This window comes from Leopardus geoffroyi, chromosome C2, assembly GCF_018350155.1.
Source record: "Leopardus geoffroyi isolate Oge1 chromosome C2, O.geoffroyi_Oge1_pat1.0, whole genome shotgun sequence".
Classification (NCBI taxonomy): domain Eukaryota; kingdom Metazoa; phylum Chordata; class Mammalia; order Carnivora; family Felidae; genus Leopardus; species Leopardus geoffroyi.
In genome coordinates this window covers 44,794,687-44,804,629 of record NC_059333.1, presented here as the reverse complement: position 1 = coordinate 44,804,629, position 9,943 = coordinate 44,794,687, and the positions used below count along the sequence as shown (strand labels likewise).

Sequence of the window (9,943 nt, the reverse complement as noted above, 5' to 3'; positions counted from 1 at the left end):
AAAATTCTTTTGGAATGAAAATGAGAAAAGCCATTTACAGACACACAAAACTTGAAAGAATTTACCATAATAGAAATGAAGTAAAGGAAACACTAAATATTGCTTTTTTAAACAGTGAGAGAATAGAAGCTTGGAGATACAGACAGAAATTAAGGCTATAAATATATTGGTGAATCCAAATATTAATTCTACCAAAATAGTAATAGTAAAGTGTTGATAAGTTTAAATTCATAATTAATATGCATAAGAACAGTGTGTTGGGAAGGGTGAAGAGAGTTAAAATGCCTGAAGTTTCTTGCTCTGTCTGGAATAAAGCACAAAACTTGTGGTTAACTTAGACCAAAATAAGTCAAGATTCATATTTTCATCTCTGCAATAACCAGTAAAACAATGGTAAACAAGCTTAATACTGGAAGACAGGGGGCCCCACAGAAAATAGATGTGCTCTAGGGCCAATGAACCAGTCCTCCACTACACTAGATACTGACTACAGGTACAAGAGTGAGCCCAGCTGAGAGCATCTGTGCCTGGCACAGACCAGCAGTACAATGATCTGAGCCCAAGGCAAGTTGTTAACCCACAGAATGACCAGTTAATAAACTTCAGATCTCTAAAGCCATTCATTTTTAGGTACGTTGGTGCATGATGGGTGTGGGGGAATGCGTGTGAAGTCATCAAGGCTGGTGGCAGGCAGGATCAGTTGGTTTGAAGGAGAGGAAACAAAGACTGAACCCAAGCTGGGCACAGGTGGTGGCTGCAGTACCGCTGAGAGCCAAAGACAACAGTGAAGGTATTCCCAAAGTCAGTCACCAGTGACAACCTGAGTCCACATGACAGGCTGGACTGGATCAGGGAGTCTCTCTCTGCAGGTGAATCTGACGAAGATTGAACAGTTGCCCTCAGGGGCTGTCTATTGTCAGTTTATGGATGGCCTGTTCCCTGGCTCCATGGCCTTGAAGAAGGTGAAATTCCAGGCTAAGCTGAGTACATCCAGAAGTTCAAGACACTACAAGCAGGTCTTAAAAGAATGGGTGTTGACAAAATAATTCCTGTGGACAAATTAGTGAAAGGAAAGTTTCAGGACAATTTTGAATTTGTTCAGTGGTTCAAGAAGGTTTTTTTGGCCTTTGTTGTTTTGTTTTTTGTTTTTTGTTTATTTATTTATTTTGAGAGAGAGAGAGAATAAAAGAGAGAGATTTCAAGGTGGGGGAGGAGCTGAGAGAGAGGGGGAGATAAAGAATCCCAAGCAGGCTGGACATGGGACTCAGTCCCATGAACTGTGATTGTGACCTGAGCCGAGATGAAAAGTCAGAGGCTTAACCGTCTGGGCCACCCAGGCACCTCTCAAGAAGTTTTATGATGCAAGCTGTGGTGGAAAGCACTATGACCCTATAACTGCCAGATAAGGAAGAAGAATTTCAGCGGCTTCCTCCCCTGTTGTTCCAGCTCTGAGCAAACCCAGGAAACCTCTCAGCTCTAGCCGTGCAGCTCCGCTGAGGCCCATTGCAACACTCAGAACTACCGCAGCCCCTAAGGCTGGCTGGGGCGTGGTATGAAAGGACCCTGCTGCAGGCAACAGGGATGGCAAGCAGTTGAATTGATGCAGCAGGTCAGTGTATTGAAACTTATCATTGAAAACTTGGAGAAAGAGAGAGACTTTTGCTTTGGAAAGCTAAGGAACTTTCAATTGAGTTGCCTGGAGGTTGAGGGGGGAAACAACCCTGTATTGCAGAGGATCATGTATGTTCTCTATGCCACATATGAAGGCTTTGTGGTACCCGGTGAAGGGGGCCCACGGAAGAACAAGAAGAGTATTAGCAGCCTGGACCAGCAGAGGAGCATTCAAAGTCTTCACTCTAGGTCATGTGCTTCACTGTAAAATATTCCCTTTTATTATTCTTAGACGACTCACTGTTTTGTTTTTTTCATAAGCAAAAATTACCTCTTTTTAAAGGGCATTGTAGAAGTTTCACTCCTTTTTCAATGAGTTTGAGTTAGGAGTTGTAGCAGAGCAGTATTAACATCCAGTTGGTTCGTCCAGGGAACAAAGAGGCTGGCCATGGGGCTCCCCATGTGGACCCTGGTAATACTGATTGCTGGAGAAGGTGTTTTTATGTAACACACTGAGGTTGAGACCTTGGTAGAGAAATATAAAGACTGGCTTGAATTCGAAGCTAATGTGAAATCTTGGCAGAGAACGTTTTAATAAATAAATGTCTTCAGAGTATTTAAAATATGCTTCCATATTTCAAAATATAAAATATAACACCACAGGAGATTTTACATGGTTGACATTGTGTCTGGGAAGGAAGGGCCAGACCTCTGGATCTTTGGAATCTGCTATTCATAGGCTTTGCAGGGCTGTTTGAAGCTGCAAAGGCCTAGACCTTAGCCCAGAAGGAAAGTTGAAATAGTGGCTCTGTAAAACCATTTGGTGTCCTTACCAATCATACTGCTGCTTTAAGAAGCAAGAGGCATTGTTGCCCGAATGAATAGAGGGCATATTTCAGTCCTGAGATCTGAGTGGGAGAGCTTGAATTTCAGTGGACATTTCTCTGATGATTTTTCCAGTTATCCCTGAAATTTCTATGTATTGTGCTTTTTGGGAAATGAGGTGTGTCCACATTTTAAAGACTGGGCATATCAGCTACTTTTGGAGACTTGCTCACATCTCTTGGATTTGAATGGGGGCTGTGTCCCATTTTTCTGTCTTTTAAGTCTACATTTAATATCTTTCTCTTCTCTGTTTCCCTTGCCTATCGTGGATTCCTCTTGGGCTCCTTAAAGTTTGCCACTTAGAGTGTAAGTTCATTAGGCAGATGGTCACATTGCAAGTTCTTTCTGGACCTCTGGCAAAGACAGTGACCAGTGAAGCCACAGCTACCTTGGGACCTGCAAAGCTGGGTATTCTCGGTACCTGCTGTCCACAGCCATCTACTGTTACTGGAATACTTTGCCAGTGCACTAATCTCTCTGGAGATAAATTCATTAGTGTGTTACTAAGTGTTCATTTTCTTCTGTAGAAAATATAGTACTGTGTCTGAATTGCTTATTAATATTTAAACTATTCCATTTCTTAACAATTCCTCATTTGCTTTGCCCCTAGCCTATTCAGTTCTTTTGTTTGGCAGAATTCTGCAAAATGTGTGTCACCCACTACTGATATTGTTCAGCCCCCGATGTATTTGCATTGATTTCTTTCTGGTGGTAGATTCTCCTAACAAGTGTGTAGAAAGCAGGTATTTTATGACAAAATTGTTGTGTAGTGTGTGCTCTGATGGAATTCACAGATTCGGTGATTGACAATGCCAAAAAACTGCAAGTAACTAGCCATTGTTCAAATAACAGTGGTGCTGTTTCTCTTTTGTGGCCTTTTAGACTTTTGTTGACCTAAAATTCCATTTTATTGGAAACTCATTTTCCACCTGGTCTTTCTTGACAGGGTTTCTTTTCCCACTTTAAGCAGTTTCGAAATAAAATTCTGTATTTCAAGAGAGAAAAAAAGCCACTCACTTCTAGAGTACTTTATTATGAAACTAAAGCTAACTGAGAGAGTTATTAATAATACTCATAAATGCATTTAGAATCCTTGTGACAATAGCAAAAGTGAAGAAAATCTAATAGGTTTTAGGAAGCCAAAGGTCATTTCCATATTGAAAATATTTTTTCTCAGTAGATTGTAGATTAAGTTTATTACATAAAGTTTAGGCGGTGCCTCTCTGAATAATTAAATATCTCTAAAGTCTATTTTTTTCATCTTTAAAATGAAGAAGTTCAAGTAAGATGATCATCATCTCTAAAATTCCATGCAGTTTTATTGCAGCAGATTCACCATAGATGTTGATTTTTATGATGGACTTGTAAGTCACAGTCCACTTGGAAAAGGTACAGTGTTCCTGTGCCCCAGCTCTCTCTCTCTTGAACATAACTGAAGTGTTGTACCAAAATTTATGGTAAGAATAATTCTTTATGACTTCTATCTTTCTGCCAATAAAATAATACTCTAATTCTTAAAAATTTGTACCAATTTTTCAATTCCAAATAATTAAAAATCTGTGGACTTGAGATATGTTAATGGCAAGGGCAAAGAATGTAAGAAAAGAGAAACTAGGCAGATACCAAACTTTCTTGGAATTTATGGGAATCTTTGTTGTGTTAAGTTAATCTTTATTGTGCTTTGTTGTGCTACTGGACCAAGTGTATTCCATTGGTTACTTATATTAGAATCACCAGGATGTTGTTAGAAATGTAGATATCTAGAGTCATTCTTTGATTTTCTGAATTGACTTCTTTGAGTTTTCAGAATTATCATTGGGTTTCTGAACTTTTAGTGCACCTTGAATCATCTATATTCTTGAGATTCTAAAACTAAAATACAGACATACTAGGTATAATATGTGACTTTTAATCTATATTTTTGTGAAGAATTTACAGGTGGTCAAAAACACATGCTATGAAGAATATTGCTTCAAAGAGCTCTTTATTAGTTTCGATAATTGATAAATCCTTGGTAATATACTCAGTACAGTGCCTCATTATAGAAGGTGCTTAATTGATATTTGTCATTGATGATTCATTTAGATCTATTATATTTTTCAGAATTGGCAAGATAATATTATTTTTAGTTCTTAACATCGAATAATTTAGGATAGATATTATATCAACTATGTATGTGTGTGTGTGTGTGTGTGTGTGTGTGTGTGTGTGTATATATATATATATATATATATATATATATATATATATATATATAAAACCTTGGTTTGTGAACATAATTCATTCCGGAAACATGCTTGTAATCCAAAGAACTTGTGTATCAAAGTGAATTTCCCTGTAAGAAATAATGGAAAACCAAAAATATTCATATAAAAATTATTACAATACTATTATACAATACAAAATAATAAAGAAAATACAAAATATAAAGAAAAATAAATAAATTAACCTGCACTTAACTTTGAAAACCTTTGTGGCTGGTGTGAGGGAGACAGGAGAGAGGAGGGTTATTGTATAGCATGACTTTCACTATCATGAAAAGAATCACTGCCATCTATTGGTTCAATAGACTCTTTTTCCTTTTGTGTAACTTTAACAAGGAACCTATCCAATACCACTTGCTTTTGCCCCCTTTTGAGGATTTCATGGAAATGGGCCATTGTATTGTCATTAAATAGATTCATTGCTTGCACTGCTACAGCCTTATTCGGGTGGTGCTTTTAACAAAATTTGCACTGTTTCCTACATCTTATACATCTCCCTAATCTCATTTGAAGTGAGGGATTCCTCCACCTTTTTCTCCTCTTCCTACACAGATGAGATACAGATGTAGACTTAAATCTTGCCATTTTGGCCACTCACATACCTTGTTCGTACTTCTCAATGATTTCCCTAAATTCCGCCATAATCATCTCCATCTTACTGCCTTTCTCTTCAACCTTTTTCTGCATGGTGCCCATTGTATACACTCACAGCCATGTTGACTACAGTCCAGTATTGATAAACTGTTGTCATATACTGTATGTAATGTAACTGACAATAAGGCAGCAGAGGAAAAGGTCTCTATCTGCAGTAAGCCAGACCTACAATGAAGCAAAACATCGTAAACTTACCCTTGAATGGAAAAGCAAAGGACTGTCGTAGGTGCTTTGAAGTGACAAAAAATACACTGGTATCAGTTGTGGGCACCTTTTAGTGTTCTGAAAAATCACTGATTTCTGCCAAACACTGTGGCCTGAGACCAGGCATCTAAGCATGGGAGATGATCACCCACAATCCAACAGAGAGAGAGAGAGAGAGAGAAGAGAGAGAGAGAGAGAAGACCCATTGGCTCAGTTGTGATCATGTGACTTTTGGCATCATGCACTACTCATATTGCAAGACATAGCTCGCTTATCAAGTTAAAATTTATTAGAAATGTTTGCTCGTCTTGCAAACACTCTCACAGGACAAGTTACTTGCAATTCAAGGTTTTTCTATACTTGGTAAATTTGTTGAAGAAAAATCTATCTGGTGATACTTATTAAGGATAGTAAGGAAGATTTTGTTCAGGATCATTGCAATAGGTATAGGAACCACTACAATGAAATTTTACAGTGGGGAAGAGAGATTGGGCTTAATACCAAATACAACATAAGCAAGTGGGTATTTATAGCTAAGGAGCAGGATAGAGGTGGTCAGTGGATAGAAAATTAGTAAGAGGAAACATCAGGGATAAGGGAATTTCTGGCTAAGTTTACCTAACAGGATTGTTGCTGAGGACAGGCCAGAGTGATCAGACATCATCTGGGAGATGTGGAGAATGAGGAACCTGTTAGGGTAGTCAGGGTAATCAGGTATGAAAAGTGAGAGGTTCTGATTGAACTGACTTATCAGGGTTCTCGCTAAAACTAGATTTTACAAGGAAATGAACAGATAGATATGCCTAGGAGAAGGTTCAGGAGTCTGATTAAAGTTTGGTCAAGCAAAGAATCTTTGTCATACTTCATATATACAAGGATATTAAATTTTATTTAATCTGGTTGTCATGTAAAATGAGCTAAATTATGCAGGTAAAGTGAGTTAAAGATTATATATTAGTCTTACTGAATGATTAATATTGCTAGAACTTTAAGAATTTCTAACAGATTCAAAATAAGAATTGATTTTATGAAGGCAATTAAATCATATCTATAGTGATTGAGGCAATATTTATCTCTCATTCTTTTTACATCAAAGTGCAATATCCCTACTTAATGTATACTTAGTGGGTCATGTATTCCTTGCTAACAAGAATAAATAGAGATAGCTATGTTAGCTATAAGAATTTCTGGGGAAATTTTTAAATGTTACATAAATTTATAAGTTGATATAATTGTTTTGTTTACAAATTTTTAGGCTGCGTAAACAATTTTGAAAATTTTAAAAACTTAAAAATTTAAACAAAAAAATGTGTCACAGCTTCACTTTTGTTAGGAAGTGTGATAACCTTATTTTGCTAGGAAAAGATTCTTTTAATAATGCTTTCTTCTTAGCCTTAGATTTTTAAGCTGCTTAAGATAAAAAAAATATCACAGAGATCAACTGGTTATTTACAAAAATGTGTAATAGGTCATGTCTTGAATAAATAGCACCAAAGATGTTGGTATAATCTCAGCTAACACTGCAATTCATATTTAATATGTAATTAAAAAATCTAAATCTTGAAAAAAGAAAGTTTCTATGGAAGCTAATAATAAATTATGTCAGTTTGCTCACTAACATACCTTTAAAAACTTGTGCCAGTAACAACAGATTTGACTTTTAACTATATAGGGTTCTCATTTATTACCGTACTACTACTATTTAAAGTAGGTGTCATAGAATTTAGTAAATCTTATAATTTTCTTCATCATAGCATTTTACTAGCCAAGTGCTAAGAAAGTGTATATGACGAAGCTAAATATACTTAAAAACACATGTTTAAATCTCCAGTTCTCCTAATTATTTATATTATTTAGGGTATTCTTCTGTAGGAAACTCCAAGCAGACTATGAGGATGAAGTGATTCAAGATATATAATTAGCAACGGCCAAGATGGCCTCTCAGTCACAAACTAATATGTATTTCAAATTTTTACAAAGAAGAGACAGAGTCAACAGAATAAAGAAATAATATACATAACTGAGAATTGGGTTTGAATCGTCATCTGAAGATTCCTTGACTTCTGAAACAAAATTTAAATCAAAATAACAAAATATTATTGAGTTCTCAATATCATCCAAATAATAAATGAGTTGTATAGTTTTCTGTGATTTATATACTTCATGTTTAAACATAGTAAACCATTTGCTTCATTGCATGAATTACTTTAACTTTTTACATACTTTAAAACTACATCATTATATTGTCAAAAAATAAATCAAAAGATTCACTAGACTTTTAAAAATCACATTTATGCTTTCCATGGCAGTTCCTAAGTAGCTACATCAGGGTGGAGCTTGCTTCACCTTCTATACAAATTACAAAAATGTGGTTTGAAAAGTTTATGTTTTCCCAAGGACTTTCAGATGCTAACTGCTGGAGTTGGGTCTATTAGATATTGCTAGGACATGCTATAAAATAAACAACCTAAAATTCTTGGTGACTTAAAACAGCAAAAAGCTATTTTTCTCTGTCAGTTGTGTTTGTTATAGCTTTGCTTTGGGATGCAGTCCAGCTCGGGGTCTGCACGATATGCCTTCACATTTTGCTATCCCAGTGGACAGAGCATCTGGGACATGTTTTTCCCATAGTAAAGGGCACAGGACCAAAAGAGCAGGTGGGAATTTGCAATGCCTCTTAAATGTCAGCTTGGATGTGCCATATGTTCCATTCCATTAGTTAACACAAGATAATTGTGTGAAAGTAAGGAATTCATGATTGAAGTCAATGGGAGCAGGATTGTATAATCTGCCTATAGAGAAGGAAGACAGAATACTTGAGAACAATAATGCAATTTACTGTTCAAAGTTTCATGAGCATATTTTCATAAACCTAGTCTCCTCTTTTTTATATATTCATCACTGCTGTCTTATCCTATGTGTAGTGTGTAAAAGAAAAAGATTTGGAAATTGTAGGGGATGCGAATTAGTTTTGCAAGTAAGTATAAGGAAATTATCTAAGAAAAATTAAAATGTGGGACCAAGCAATTTAGAAGCATGGCAAAGTGTAAATTCCCTAGGAATTCAGAGAAAGAAAAATTAGTTTGTCTATAGATGGAAGAAGATGATACATTGAAACTGGGGAAAAATCTTTAAGAAATTATATATATATATATAATATATATGTACATATATGTGTGTGTGTATATATATATAAAGTTTATTTATTTTGTGTGTGAGAGAGAGAGAGTGCCAGTGGGGGAGGGGAATAGAGAAAGGGAGACAGAGAATTCCAAGCAGGTTCCATGCTGACAGCACAGAGCCTGATGTGGAGCTGGACCAAACCATGAGATCATGACCTGAGCCTAAATCAAGAGTAGGAAGCATAACCAACTAAGTCACCCAGATGCCTCAATAAATGACATATTTTTATTGGCAGAGAAGAAATATGCGGACATTTCGTTGTAAAAAGAACATGGACATAGGTCATGTGACCTTGATAGATATTGATAGTATTGTGGAGTTTTACCTCACTCATAGGGAAGGTTTCTGTTGTATAATTAGGAGATGTGATTGGATAGGTAAGGTAAAATCAGTTACTGCAGAATATTGAAATACAGATGGAAATAATATGACTTAATTCATAGATAATGATAGCCTTCCTCTCCAAAAGTATAACCAATGTTATGACATAATTTTAGAGAACATACATGCCCTGATATGTGTGTATATATATATATATATATATATATATATATATATATATATATGCATATACATATATATATATATTTAAGTTTTAACTTAAATTCCAGTTAGTTAACATACAGTATAATATTAGTCTCAGGTATACAATATAGTGATGCAACACTTCCTTATGGCACCCAGTGCTCCTCACAAGTGCACTCGTTAATCCTCATCACCTATTTAGCCTATCCCCCCTCCCCCCGAAACATCAGTTTGTTCTCTATAGTTAAGAGTCTATTTCTTGGTTTGCCTCTCTCTCTCTCTCTTTTCCCTTTTGCTCATTTGTTTTGTTTCTTAAATTCCACATATGAATGAAAACACATGGCATTTGTATTTTCCAGACTGATTTATTTTGCTTAGCATAATACTCCCTAGCTATATTCATGTCATTGTAAGTGGCAAGATTTCATTCTTTTTTATGGCTGAGTAATATTGCACTGTGTGTGTGTGTGTGTGTGTGTGTGTGTGTGTGTATGCAGTATATATACCAAATGTCACCTGACATTATGAAAGATTTCCATCTCTGAAGATAGTAACAACAAAATATGTAACCTGTAGATAATTTTAAATCCTTATGAGGAATAACAGAAAAATGGAAA

The 9,943-nt window shown here is 35.9% G+C and overlaps 1 pseudogene; it reads left to right on the top strand.

Annotated features, from left to right (window-relative positions):
* The first annotated feature begins 659 nt into the window (after positions 1 to 659).
* On the top strand, positions 660 to 1,882 carry LOC123610314 (annotated as a pseudogene).
* Positions 1,883 to 9,943: the final 8,061 nt, after the last annotated feature.